General features: G+C 39.5%; 1 long non-coding RNA gene across 3 annotated transcripts in view; it reads left to right on the forward strand.

The window, feature by feature from the left end:
* The window catches only part of LOC309646931, a 312,876-nt gene that overhangs the window by 238,463 nt on the left and 60,890 nt on the right, over positions 1-13,523 (forward strand). For 2 of the 3 annotated variants that reach the window (XR_014255667.1, XR_014255669.1), the window contains one exon: positions 10,781-12,621. This is a non-coding gene — a long non-coding RNA (uncharacterized lncRNA). Of the gene's footprint in view, positions 1-10,746; positions 12,622-13,523 lie in introns of all 3 variants that reach the window. The other variant, XR_014255668.1, reaches the window with a different exon arrangement.

The following is a 13,523-nucleotide window of genomic DNA, read 5'->3' on the forward strand; positions in this document are numbered from 1 at the left end:
GAACCTATGATTTCAGGTCCCAAGGCTTCTTAATTTATCATAATGCCATGTGTCCCTAACTTTCTTGTTCATTAAATTCTCCCAGAATGTTCTTCAGAAAAATCAAAGTCCATGAGGACAGCTTTGCATGTGCGGTGATGGAGCATAATGTAACTGCTTCATGATGGTAGGAAATACTTGCAAGAAAAAAAGTGAATGTTTTTATTCAGGAGCACAGATTTCACCTCCTTTCCCTGGGGGTGCTCTAGGATGCTTTGAAGCTCCTCATGCTGTATGTAAACCAGATATATTTATTTATTATTTCCAATGAAGATAACTCTGGGCAATGTTAAGTGGCATCCCAATTCCCCGCCGGTCCAGTGGTTAGGACTCTGTGCTCTCGGGTCCGAGGGCCTGGGTTCGATCCCTGGTCAGGACTAGGATATTATAAGCTGCGTGGCGTAGCCAAAAAAAAAAAATGGCATTACACATCATATTGCCTCATCTCAAATATTGATTGTAGCCAGTAACAATAGTGATGGGTTATAAGTGGTTTGGGGATTGGAATGAAGAACATGTAGGCCAAGAAAGATAGACCTTTTTTCTTACTTTATTATCTTTTCGTATCAGCTAATTTCTTTTATTTTCAATTTAAAATTCCGTTGGATGTTGATTGTCATCTGTCTTTCTTAGATTCATGTTCAGGGAAGAGAAAATGTTCATACGATTATTTTGTACATGGAAAAACATGTACCTTTGACAACCAGGTGTCCGATGAGTGCATCTTGATGTGGCTGCTAAGAATTTGGGGCGTGTCTATTTAAATTAGCTCATTCTGAGCCTGGATATATGTCAGCACTGCATGTACTGATTCTTACTAGGATGAAATACAAAAGATTAGAAAACATACTAAAGATTGCAGCTTTCCTCCAAGATTAAAATCTTTCAGATCATTTTTTTAGTGAGCAAAACCATTAAGAGACAAAGTTAGCATTTAAAAATGGTATGTGGTTATTGCAACATGCGACCCGCCCTTGTTTATGGAGTCAAAACCTATTGGCGAGGGTTGCTCTTCTGAATTGTGCACTTGCACATACGCTGTGATTAATTTTTGAGACTAAAAATAAAAGTACAGCAGTATAATGTAAGACAAGAATATATTTCCTGCACTTCAGTAACGATTGGCTTTGCTTTTGAAAACTTCAATTGTTACCATTTAGTATTTCCAAAGCATATGTTAAAAATTCCTCAGGAACATCTGAATCATTTCTTTGGCTAGAGTAGTCAGAAAGAAAGCCCATGATGTATTGTAGTGCTATTTCCATGTCACAGGTGTGGGAAATGTGGTCCACAGATGGAGAGAGAGCAGTTGTGCTACGGGGGCCAAAAGGGTGACCAGCGAGGGCACCCGCCAAGGGGGTCTTGAGCAGAGTGGGGGAGCTAGCAGTTGGGGGGTGTGGAAACACGCCTGCCCCTCTCCCATCGTGCTCAGGCCCTTTTTATAGGTTCCACATGTTCATGTGGAACCATGAACATCTGGCTCTTATTTCCCAACTCTTGAAACAGCCTGACTGTGTGCTCACCTGAGAGCAGGTTAGCGTCACTCATCTAGCTGCATTTCCACCCACCCGGGATTTTTCCAGTGGTACAAAGGATACATTAAATAGAAACACTCTGACCACATTGAATGTTACCAGTAAGTATTTCTTTCCAGGTGGACTAATCACTTCCACAAAGCCTTTAACTCTATTCTATGCATTTTGGACACATTCATAAATGGTGATTTTCCTATATGTTGGTTTCTGCTACATCAGTGTATAGAGAAGCTGAACATTTCAACCCCTGACACAGTGACAGGTGATGTGTCTGATTGTTTGCTGATGGTGATTTGGAATATTGATGCTTCAGAAAAAGAACTACATCGAACAGAAAATCTGCACAGCTCACAAACTACACAAAGAGCATTTGCTACAAATAAAGTGTCAACTGGGTGCTGCAGGTTTGTGCAGAATCATTTTCAAATTTTCCTTTTTGAATTATTAAATAGACCATGTCAGAACAACTCTGATTATTATCCAATCCATATGCTTCAACACCAATCTTTCATGTAATATCAAGCGACTGCAGTGATCAATTGGACCAATCATGAAGGCTCCCTCGTTCTGGAAAGTATTCAAGCCCTCCACCACACTGCAGCATCTTATGCCGATATGCAAACACCTACTGCATTGCTTACGGAGGAGGCCACAGCGGGATCTGCCTTTAAGAGTGCATGCAGGCTGTGAAAATATATTTAGTTCCTTATGAAGAACTTTAAGCATAAGTCCAGCTTTTTGCAATTTTAAGCCTGTTCAGGTGAGTTAGAAATAGCACTTGTTGTCCAGCTATACCTCTACCCAGCAGAATTATGTACATAACCTATATTGTAAATAAAATGTGCTATGCATAGTTTTCAAAACTTTTGTATAAAAAAATAAAATGCTGTCTTTTTTTTTTTAACAAATACAGTATCTCCTGGAAGGGGAGACTGGTATGCAGGCATGTAGCCATGTGTAATTTATAAAATGTGATAAAATGATAATCTCTCACCTACACTAATACAGTTTATCTAGATAAATAACTCTTAGAATGAATACTGTGGGTGCCTTGAGGGTTTTAAGCATTTAATTAAAATGGAACAAAAATATTAACTGTCTGCTTTGGGATTTTAGCAGCCTCTCTTGACAAGGATATCCTTTAGTCTGAGAACAGATTTGTGACATTCACTGGGAAACAAATGTGAGGTGGTATCTTTCTAGCCCTCATGAAAAAGAGGCTAAAAATGCATGGTATCGAAATCTTAAGATGAAATGGTTTCCTGAGAATGCCTCTGTTCTGTTCAGCACCGCAGCTCCCTCCCAGGGCCTGGGACAGAGGGTGGAATTCAGGGGGCCTCGCTGATAATTGCCGGTGATTAGAGGTAACACACTCTCTCTGGCACTTTCGCCATCGTCCTGGTGTGTTGCCATCACTCACAATGACTGCTGAAGCAGAGGGCTTTCTTCCTCTTGACGGTGTGTGATTTTGATGTTGGACACAGGGAGGCGGGCGAAGCGGTGGCAGAGACCAAGCTAGGGAAGAAGAAGCAGCTCAGGCCCTGGAGCAAACTGCCCTCCAGAATGAGGGGGTGTCAGGAGGCTCGACTGCGGCCCGCTTAACCCTGAAAATACATCCCAAGCTGCAGTGGGAAAGACATATTCAGTCACGATGCCTTTTAATTGTTCCATTGTCTACTGAAAATTGATTTGGTTTTCTTTGAGTTGGTTTTTCATGGTTACCTTTCTGTGACAAACCCTGCCTCTTTAAATACATAGATTGTACACTGTGTGTACAGAACGTGTGTATTTCTTTTGTTTATTTTTGCCCTATTTTATAGGATTTGGAACACAAAGAATGAAAAGAGAAGCCTTGTATTATACAGATTAACAAATTAATCTGGTTATTTGTCCACAATTTTGATAACAGATGACATGCTGACAAAGCATGAAATTATTACTAAAATGAATGTGGTATGATATTTCTATTTTTTGCACAAAGCAGATTCCATGTTCACGTAACTTGGTTTAAAGCCTCTATTGCATGTGTGTAGATTTTCATTACTCTTGAGAGAGATAAAAATGGTCCAAAAACTTGAGAAAAAATAATGAGTAAGGAGTGAGATTTTTCAAATCACTTTTAGTTCTTGTTTGGAATATTCATTTTTCCCTGTGATTTCACTTTTGGATCTGGAATATGGGATAATTCCTAAGAAAAGAACAATTGTGATGGGACTTAATTGGTATAGTGTGTGAAATAATTTCATGGGTCTGGAACAAAGATGCTATTCAAATGGGCAAATATGAGATGATATGTTGATAGATAAGAAACCAAAGGCAGTAGGTCAGAGATATGTGTGTGTGTGTGTGTGTGTGTGTGTGTCCCTTTTCTCACCATACCTGGAGACATACAACAGTTATAATCAAACTCAAAATATAACCCTTATAATTTCAAGTGGAAAAGAAATGTGGGCAAATTGTTAATAATCCAAGTTAATACGCACATTGTTTGATTTCTTCTTCCAGGTACCTCTTAGCCGTCATTGTTGACAAACAGTAGGCCAAAAAGTTGTATTTCAACGTTTCAAAATCATTGTCAGGGAGAAGAAAAGAGAGTGGGGATACTATTCCGTATATTTTCCTCGTGGCCAGTGGAAATCAGCTCTTATGATTCTGTAGTCTTTTAGCCTCCCTCCCCTCCCCCGCTTCGTTTGATCACATTATTCACACAAAGAACCAATGAGCCGTTGTGCCATTACCTTAAAATCCTATATTAATGAGACAGCTACAGTTTTTAATCATTTGAGTTAAGCCTTGAATATTCTATTTGCTAATATCCTGCATCCATTTAAGATGAGAAGAAGCATTTTATTATAATATTTTATTTGCAAATAGTGACTAAAATACTGATTTTTCTCTTTGTAAAGTTGTCAAACATTCTGAAGAAAGCATTTTATTCTTCAGGAGTTAATTTTATCTCTAAAAACATGGGTTAAAAGGAAGGGGAAAAATGTGTTCTGGACAGTTAGCTGGCAAAATAAGGGCCCTGGCACTTTGTTTTTCTGGCAAAAGGTTTAGGTGGAATTAGATACATACACAAATTGTGTGTCAAGCCAACCTCCACCGTTTAACAAAGATCAAAAGCATTTGAGCTAGCAGTTAAATGCTAGCTCAGCTTATACTTTGTGTCTTCTGGACACAAAGTATAAGTTGTTTGTGTACCTAAACAAATTATACTTTGTGTCTTCTGGAGAATAAAAGGAAGATCTTTGTTTTTGTTTTTGCTTACTCTTTCATCATGGTAAATTTGCTTTTGTTTATTAAAATGGCTTAGAAAAGTACTTTAAATAAAGTTTGGAGCTTTTTTTTCTTTTTTAGCTAATAACTTTCCTCTAACTTAAAGCATGACATCCAGGCGACCTTGATTGCACTTACCACATAAACTTGGAAATGGCCTCACTTTTTAAAAATTCCTGTATAAAAGGGCAGTGGCATAGTTAACATCTTAAAATTTGCCAAGCAAATTATCTGTGGACTATTATTATTATTTAAATAATATTTTTCTTGTCTGATGAAAAATCTAACGTTTGTTGGGATGCCGGTAAAGAAAGGGTTTAAACTATTGAATTCTGAATGCCTCTTACTTAACGAATACAGAAGTTAAGCTATAACATATTAAATTTCAGTAGCAGGAAAGGTTTTTTAAAAATGCAGTTTGGTACTGTTTCCCTAATACAAATTACATTCACAAATGAAAACCATGAGTAAAATTTAGTAAAAGTTAAAAGGAATTTATATAAGTGGAGTTTTCACGGCTAGTAAAAAGTACACGATCCTTTAATAGATTATCTCATCCATGTCACTGAACATATACTTTAAAAACAAACGTAAGAACATATAGGGAATGTTCCTTGACTTGTGTTTCTCACATCTCAGCAACCGCGTAATCTTCTATTTAAGATTTTTTCAATGTTCATATAAGAGCACCTGCATTTTTAAGAATTTTGGGGTCTGAAACTGAGTTGCAGTATCTGGGTGAAATGGCTATTTTGTCTTGCAGATGAAGAAAGTGAGTTTTAATCCACCTGAGACTACAGGCAACATAGAACCTGGACACTGGGAACATCAGGCTCCCAAACCAGCTCCTTGTAGAAACCGACTAGTCTTCCCAGTTTATTCTAACCTGGGATGTATGGCCCCCTCCTCGCCCCACTCTTGTCCCAATCTGCCCCCTTAGCCACCTCCAGATGCCCTTTTACTTGAAGCCCTTGCATCCACTTCTTTTTTCTTATCATAATGATGATTTCTGCATAAATAATCAACCAGTCAGTCAAGCATTTGATCCCGTTAACTGGCCAGGGCTGCCCTGACTAAGCTCTATCTGACACATTCCTCTATAGAAGCAAATATATTTTTCCCAAAGCAATTATTAGACACTTTATTTTAGTTCCTGATTTAATTTTTTTTTTTTTTTTTTTTTTTTTAGTAACAGAATCTAAGCAGCCTGATTGGAATTTCAAATGATTGTCACACTGAATCTGAAAGTCTGTCTTACACAGAATGTAACATTTTTCTTATATTTTAACCAAGTAGAGGCAAAGGGAAGGTCCTTTTCATCTTTCTTTCTAGCTGAACGTATGTTCGATATTATTAATTCAAACAGAAAAAAGAATATCCCACATCTTTGACTCTTTCCTAAGATTTTTCAGTCTTTTGTTAGGTTCTCACTTGCTCCCTCTCTCAATATTAAGTATACCGATTTTCCTCACTTTCTCATCTGGTTTATTCTTAAAGGTATGAAATCTCTGTCAGCAGCTGCCAGAGCACACAAAAACTAGTTTTTTAGGAAGCAAGCAATTGCACCCTTTTATTTATTTGTTTGTTTACTTGTTTATTTATTTATTTATAAATTTATTTCTAAACAAGAAAACGAGTTTGAGTTATCTCCTGGTTCCTGCTGCCTGTTTGCTTACACTCAGTTTTCCTTTTTTCACACACGAAGAAGCAAACATTGTCCCTGTCAAATGATAAATGAAGCAGAATCGGTGACGTGCGTGTTTGTCAACATAAGCGAGATCAAATGATTGCTCAGCAGGAAGAAGCCACGGGAAAGCCAATGATTTTTGACTAATTAGCAAAATAATAATAATGTCTCCCTAATGATTACCTTGTACTGGGTTGTGGCCTTTTATCAGACAGATATTCCACCAGTGCAAACTAGTGTTTTGAAGACACACTAGTGATTTCCCTTGAAATCATGGATGTGGAGGGTTTCTGAGAAATCTCTTGAAGCATTCTGTCCTGTATCACTTGAGTAATTGAGACCGAGAATGAAGCCCTATTTTTTGCTTCGTGTCGTTGTATAACCCATGCGCCTTTTAAGTACTACTTTATAAGAAAAAGCAATGCATATTTTTCAAGACCATTTAAAGTTCAAGTTCATTCTCATTCAAGTTCAGAGAGTTTTACCAGAGATGTTCATGAGAAGTAACTTGATTGAAAATAACAATGTAAACAAGAATTTTTTTCAACATGCTAACCAAAGTTAGAGTGGCCATTACCAGACGTAGCTATATTTTTATAAATCTTTTATGAAACTTCAAGAAGACGTTAAGGTAGATCTAAATTCTTAGTCCTGGAAATGTCACTGGAGCTGACATTTTCTGTGAAGATCTGTAGTCAACCACTATTTATAGGAAACACAGTGAAGACAAGGGCACCTCTCAGGTCGCAGGTTGTGTGCTGAGCTGTGAATCAACCTGCCTGAGATGTATTCACAGGATTCCTGGCTCAGGACAATGCTCCTTATTTCTCACTTTCCTGCGTGTCATGTTTATACCTTAAAAATAGAGATCAGGGACTTGCCTGGTGGCGCAGTGGTTAAGAATCTGCCTGCCAACGCAGTGGACACGGGTTCGATCCCTGGTCCGGGAAGATTCCCACATGCCACGGAGCAACTAAGCCCGTGTGCCACAACTACTGAGCCTGCACTCTAGAGCCTGCGAGCCACAACTACTGAAGCCTGCATACCACCACTACTGAAGCCCACATGCCTAGAGCCTGTGCTCCGCAACAAGAGAAGCCACCGCAATAAGAAGCCCGCGCACCGCAAGGAAGAGTAGCCCCTGCTCGCGGCAACTAGAGAAAGCCTGCGCAGCAACAACGAAGACCCAACACAGCCAAAAATAAATAAATAAATTTATTTTTTTAAAAAAATAGAGATCAAAGGCAAATGAGCTTGAAACCAAGGGAACATTATCTTGAGAAACTTAGCTTGTCATGTGATGTCTAGGTTGAGAAGTGCTACATGGACCTTGCTCATTTCGGCATTAAAACTGCTTGAACTGTATTAAATGTCACCAAGAAAGCTGGTAAATACTGCAAATGATCAGAGGCAAAAGTAAAAAAGCAGACATGATTTGAAGTTGTTTTCTGAGACTAGCAAACTACTTTGTTTTAAAAAATTTTACCCTTTAATGTAATATAAATTGTTATTTTTTGGCTTTTCTTCTGTGATCCTTAAGCTGACATACAGATTGCAATAACAAAAATAACAAAAAAAAATCACTTTTCTTTCTTTATATCCAGATCACCAAGAAAAAAGTTTTATTGTTGGGTAAGGGTTGTTTTGTGCATACAGCAGTGAATACAGAACCTGTGATTATCTTTTTTAAATTTTTATTTTTTGGCAGCCAAAGCCTGTTCAGGAAGTTCTTCTGGCATCCTTCTCCCCACCAAGGTCACTCTCAGTCCCTTCCCCAGGAGCGGTGATTTCTATGCTAGTAACTCGAGAAAAGCCGTAGCAGCATCTTTCCTTTGTCCAACCCAGGAGAGGCCACTCACAGGGAGACGGGGAAAGAGGAGATGGCAGTGATGATGGGGGACCTGGTACTGAGGGCGAGGGCAGAGGGAGGGGGCTCCGAAAAGACAAGAGCAGTGTTGATAATGTGCTGAGGCGGGGTTGGGAGTAAGAGAACAGAGATCACTTTAATGAGCCACACGGCTGCCCCCGCAGATGCTCAGAGATTTCTCTGAAGTCTCTGTCAACCTCACTGAATTTTTCTGTGGTTCTCTAGTGCTGCACTGTCTGACAGAGTAGCCCTTAGCCACATGCGGCCCTTGAAATGTGGCTCGTCAAAATCGCCTCCTGTGTTAAGTGTAAAATACATCCTGGATTTCAAAGATTTAGTATCAAAAAGGTAAAATGGTTCATTAATAATTTTTATATCAATTACATGCGGAAATGATAATATTTAAGACATTTCCTTAGAATTCATTTCTTTTTTTTTTTACTCTTGGTTACTAGGAAATGTAAATTTACATCTGTGGCTAGCTTTACAACTGCCTTTTCTAGTTTCTGTATTTGATGCTTTGACATCTTGGGGCCTTGTTGACCCCTAAGGAACTGTGTCTCCCAGGGTTCGCCAATTTCTAGATAGTAAAAGTTGGCATGTGAGAGCACCTTCCATATATTAATACAAAGCTACGAATCCAGAGCCCATACCCCCCAGCTACCTCCTTCATTGGACTCTTACACTCCAGGCCGGTATCCACCTGCCCTAATCATCCTAGGGGCAGGTACCAGACAGCTAGGAACAGCCCCTATGCCCCAGAGCCAGCTGGAATTATTCAAACTAGCCAATGCCAAACCCGCTTGCCCTGCCTCACCCATTCCTCCCTGTGGAACCCACAATAAAGACTCTCACCCACTTTCCCCTCACTCCCTGCCTCCTGACTGACCCTGGTACTTCCGCAGGTGGCTCCCCATTGAATGACCTGCCCCTCCTCCTGGGATCTGTGAATATAACAAACGACCTTTTCAATGGCAGTCATTTTCTGATCTGTTTGCCTTGCCATAATTGAGTAATGATAAGACCTACATTTTCAAACACTTGTGTCCTCTTTCTATGGGACAGTACTGCTAGAGCTCTGTTTTTCCAAGTGGGGATCCACTCTCACCTGTGGTAGAATCACCTACAAAATTAAACATCCAGAATCCAGGGTCCCCTTAGAACTAGCACAGCTCCTGAAACATAGTATCAGCTCAATAAATGTTAGCTATTATTACTTTAACACCATAATAACAAGCATAATAATAATGATAATAAAGTGGTTTAATTCTGCCTTGAGGAGACCATTTCTTCTTTTTTTATTATTTTAATGCTATATGCTTAAAAATGTATTTATATATATCTTTACTTGTCAACTAGCATTTATTGAGTGTTTACTATTGGCCAAGCTTGTGTTAAGTGCTTTACACATCATTTGATTTAGTCATCATCACAATCAATTGACTAACAAATAAGCAAGAGAAGCGACTTGCCTGGAGTCACACAGTAATGTTGGAGCCATAGGGGAGCTAAATAATAATGAGGATTATTTGGGGCTTATTGTTTTAAGAAATAGAAGACTCAGGAAGTTATTCTTTTACCTTCCCCTTAACTGCCTAAAAGAATGTAGGTAGAGGATCTGTTCCAGGAAGGGAACTATCTTCATAGATGCCATAGATAACTATAGTATAATATGAACTCAGTGTGTAGACTGCAGGTGGGGAAGTTGGAGGGTAGTGGGGCAATGGGACCTCGTAAAGTCTGTTTCTTAAAATTCCTCTCCGAGTCTCACTGTTTCTGTGTGGCCCAGCAAACCTTTGTGAACCAAACATTTGCTCTCTTCCATCTTCCCGTGAATCACCTTCCTTCCCTCTGAAGTCCCAAGCCCCATTCCCCCTTCTCCTCCTCTCAGACGGCCTATAAGCCTCACTTGCCTAACTTGTCTTTGGGTCTTTTCTCATGAAGCCCCCGTACGTACAAAATCAAATTTGATTTTCTCCTGTTGATTTGACTCATGTCAATTTAATTCTTTGACCGGCCAGAAGAACCTAGAAAGTTAGGGGAAAATTCTTCCCTTCCCCTACTGAGAATATATGTAATCTTGAATAATATATAATTTTTGTATATATTTAAAACTGTCAGGCACAATCCTCATTCAGAAGGATGATAAAGGGTATATGTGCAATTGAAGGATTATAATGAAACAAATACCTACGTGAGCACCACGAGGAGGAGAGCACGTGCTTCCTCTCTGAGTGCGCTTCCGCCCTTCTGTACCAGAGGTAGCCCAGCCTGACTTCTGTGATCGTCATCCCATTTCTTCTCTTTCTATACGTGCCACCCACCTGTGTTTCTCTAAACAGGTTTACATTTGGTATTCTGCTTGCCTGTTCTCAGACTTTAGACAACTGGGCTCACGCCACACAGATTCCGCCGTGGTTGCTTCTCTTGCCCGGTGTACGTCTACGAGATCCATCTGTGTCGATGGGCGTGGTTGCCGTCCGCTCGTTTCACTGCCATCCTGAATTCTATGGTATGCATATTATTTTGGATGACATTTTTCTGTTTGACATTTGGGTGGTTTTATGTTTTTTGTTATTAAGAACAGCACTGCTAGAAATACTCTATGTTTTCCCGTTCTTGAACGTTTTCAGGGATGTGTATTCTTTCTTTATTGTCTTTTTAAAAAACTAACGTTAACTAGTATTAGCTAACTAATATTAACTAACATTTAACTAATATTTGAAATGAATGTTAGACTTACAGGAAAATTCCAAAAATGGTACGGGGAGTTCCTACAGACCACTCATCTTACTTCTAATGTCAACATCTTACTTTACCGTAGAACAGTTAACAACTAGGACGTTAACATTGGTACAGTATTATAACTAATCGGTGGGCCTCTTTGACTTTCATTAGTTTCTTCCTTGATGCCCTTTTTCTGTTCCAGGATCTTATCCAGGATCCAACATTGCACTTAGTTTTTATTTTGGGGGGCACATTTTGAACCCATTTCTGTCTTACTCCAAAATTTGCAAGAGCAGTATTTCAGGGAGATTAATTTTACGGCAGCATGTGAAGCAGATTTTAGGGCAGAGAGGTAAAAGCAGGAATGGCAGGAGGCTGTTGCTATATTATGATTGCTTAAGGCAGAGGGAAGAAGGCGTATGAAGATGAGGGGCCATCTATGCGTCTGGACATGTATATAGCACAGACTGCATTGTAACAATGTGTTCATCTGTCTCCCATAGAAGCCCACGAGTTCCTTGAGGGCAGGGAGCACTAAAGCTAATTCATCTAAGTATTTTCTTCAGGTACTCAGAAGAGTGACTGGTTAAAGTAGTAATTTGGCGAAGGTTTGTCAAATAAATTAATATGAATGAGAAGGGCTAGCTGAAGGGGAAGCTATGACACACAGGAAGAATAAGAAAGGTAAAGGGAGAACGAAAGTAGAAAAGAAGAGAGAGATCTGCTGATGGGCTGGGGGAGACACATACAGAAGGTAAGACTTTGATAGCAGAAGAGAAAGAAACAAAGTGGGAATGCAAAGGAAAGGCAGCAAGGAGACTTGAGGGATAAGCAGCGAAGGCAGTGGTGCTGTTTTCCCACTGTGTTGCTCACTTAGATTCTGTACTTTATCGTCCATCACTTAGCTTTAAAACCTTGCCTCCTTGATTTATTGCTGTTAACAGCTTTCAGACCTTTCTCTATCATTTACTCCTTCATCCGCCTCCTTCACAAGACGCTGCTAAGGACAGTCTCATGCTGCAGCAATAGAATGTCGTATGATGCCTGTGCTTCATTGTCACTGGGCCAGTTCTGGTGCTTAGCCCTCCAAGTTGCATCCTGCCCCAAGGCCTTTACACCTGCTGTTCCCTCCTTCTCAGATTCTCAGCCCCTAAATTTTCACAGGCCTGGCTTCTTCTTCTCATCCTCAAAGTTTTAGCCCTGCTCGCTTTACCCTCTATCTTATTATGTTGTTTTATTGTCTTCAGAGTGCCTAGGGCTCTGGGGAATTTTCTTGTTTATTTATTTGCTCACTTCTTTTTCATTTGTCTTCATCCTCTAGAATATAGCTCCGTGAGAGGAGGGACCTTGTTTGTCTTATTCACCCTAGAAGAGTGTGAAAGGACCGTGAAGTGATGAACAAGTAGCTCTGCCCAGCGGGTTCAATTTCATCCTGGGCTAGATGGAGATGGAGGCCACACCCATCACTTAAAACGTCATTGATCCAAGTGGTAAATGAACTTTTACACTCACTGGCTATGTTTTGCTTTGTTTTTCCACTGGACATCTATTCTTTAAGGATAAAGGAGAGTGATTCCTAATTTTCCAGGGTAAAATTAATTTCATCATAATTCACTGAATGGGGATAGAGCTGAAGGAAGAGAAGCTTCTGGGCTAAGATAAAATTTCGAGTGAATTTGATATCTCTTAGGCAAGTCACTGCTTCAGTTTAACAGCATATATATTTTTTGAATGCCTATGAAGTACCAGGTACTGTAGCAGAAATGGCAAATATTGAGGACAACAAATTGGTGTCTTCTAGGACCTTTCTGTCAAATGGAACTGTTTGATAAGCAAATAACTGGTTGCAAAGCAATTTACTAAGAGCTATCATAGAAGGCTGCTCAGAGGGCTACGGAAGAGAAAAGGACAAGAGGACGGACCTTAAAGGCAGCTCAATAGCATTATACTTCAAATATACAAATTAACATTTTCAAGTAATGCTCTGAATGATGGTAACAAGTGTTATTGGGGGGTTCAAATAAATGTGGCGATATTGGGTTAAAGTCAACCAGTTGTCTCTCTGATGCAGGACTTAACAGAGCCTTTAACTTGCTAATATTTGGTAAGCATCATTACCTAAACTTGACCACAGTGCCTTTCTCAAAGAGGAACTTATAAAACTAATTTCCACTGAACAAACTTGAGGAAATGTTAATACAAATTATAGAACAAAAGCAGATGGGATGATATTTCTTCATAATATGTTTAGCTTAACCATCCTAAAAACCAGTTCCCTGATGTTCAAGACTGAGTATTTCCCACTTAAAAGTTTTAGGGGTGGAATTCAGGAAGCTCTTCATTACTTTCTTATCCCATATTTCTCCCTTCCCTTATCCTCCTATAACTCCTT

Source organism: Balaenoptera physalus (genome assembly GCF_965194825.1).
Source record: "Balaenoptera physalus genome assembly, chromosome: 17".
Taxonomy (NCBI): domain Eukaryota; kingdom Metazoa; phylum Chordata; class Mammalia; order Artiodactyla; family Balaenopteridae; genus Balaenoptera; species Balaenoptera physalus.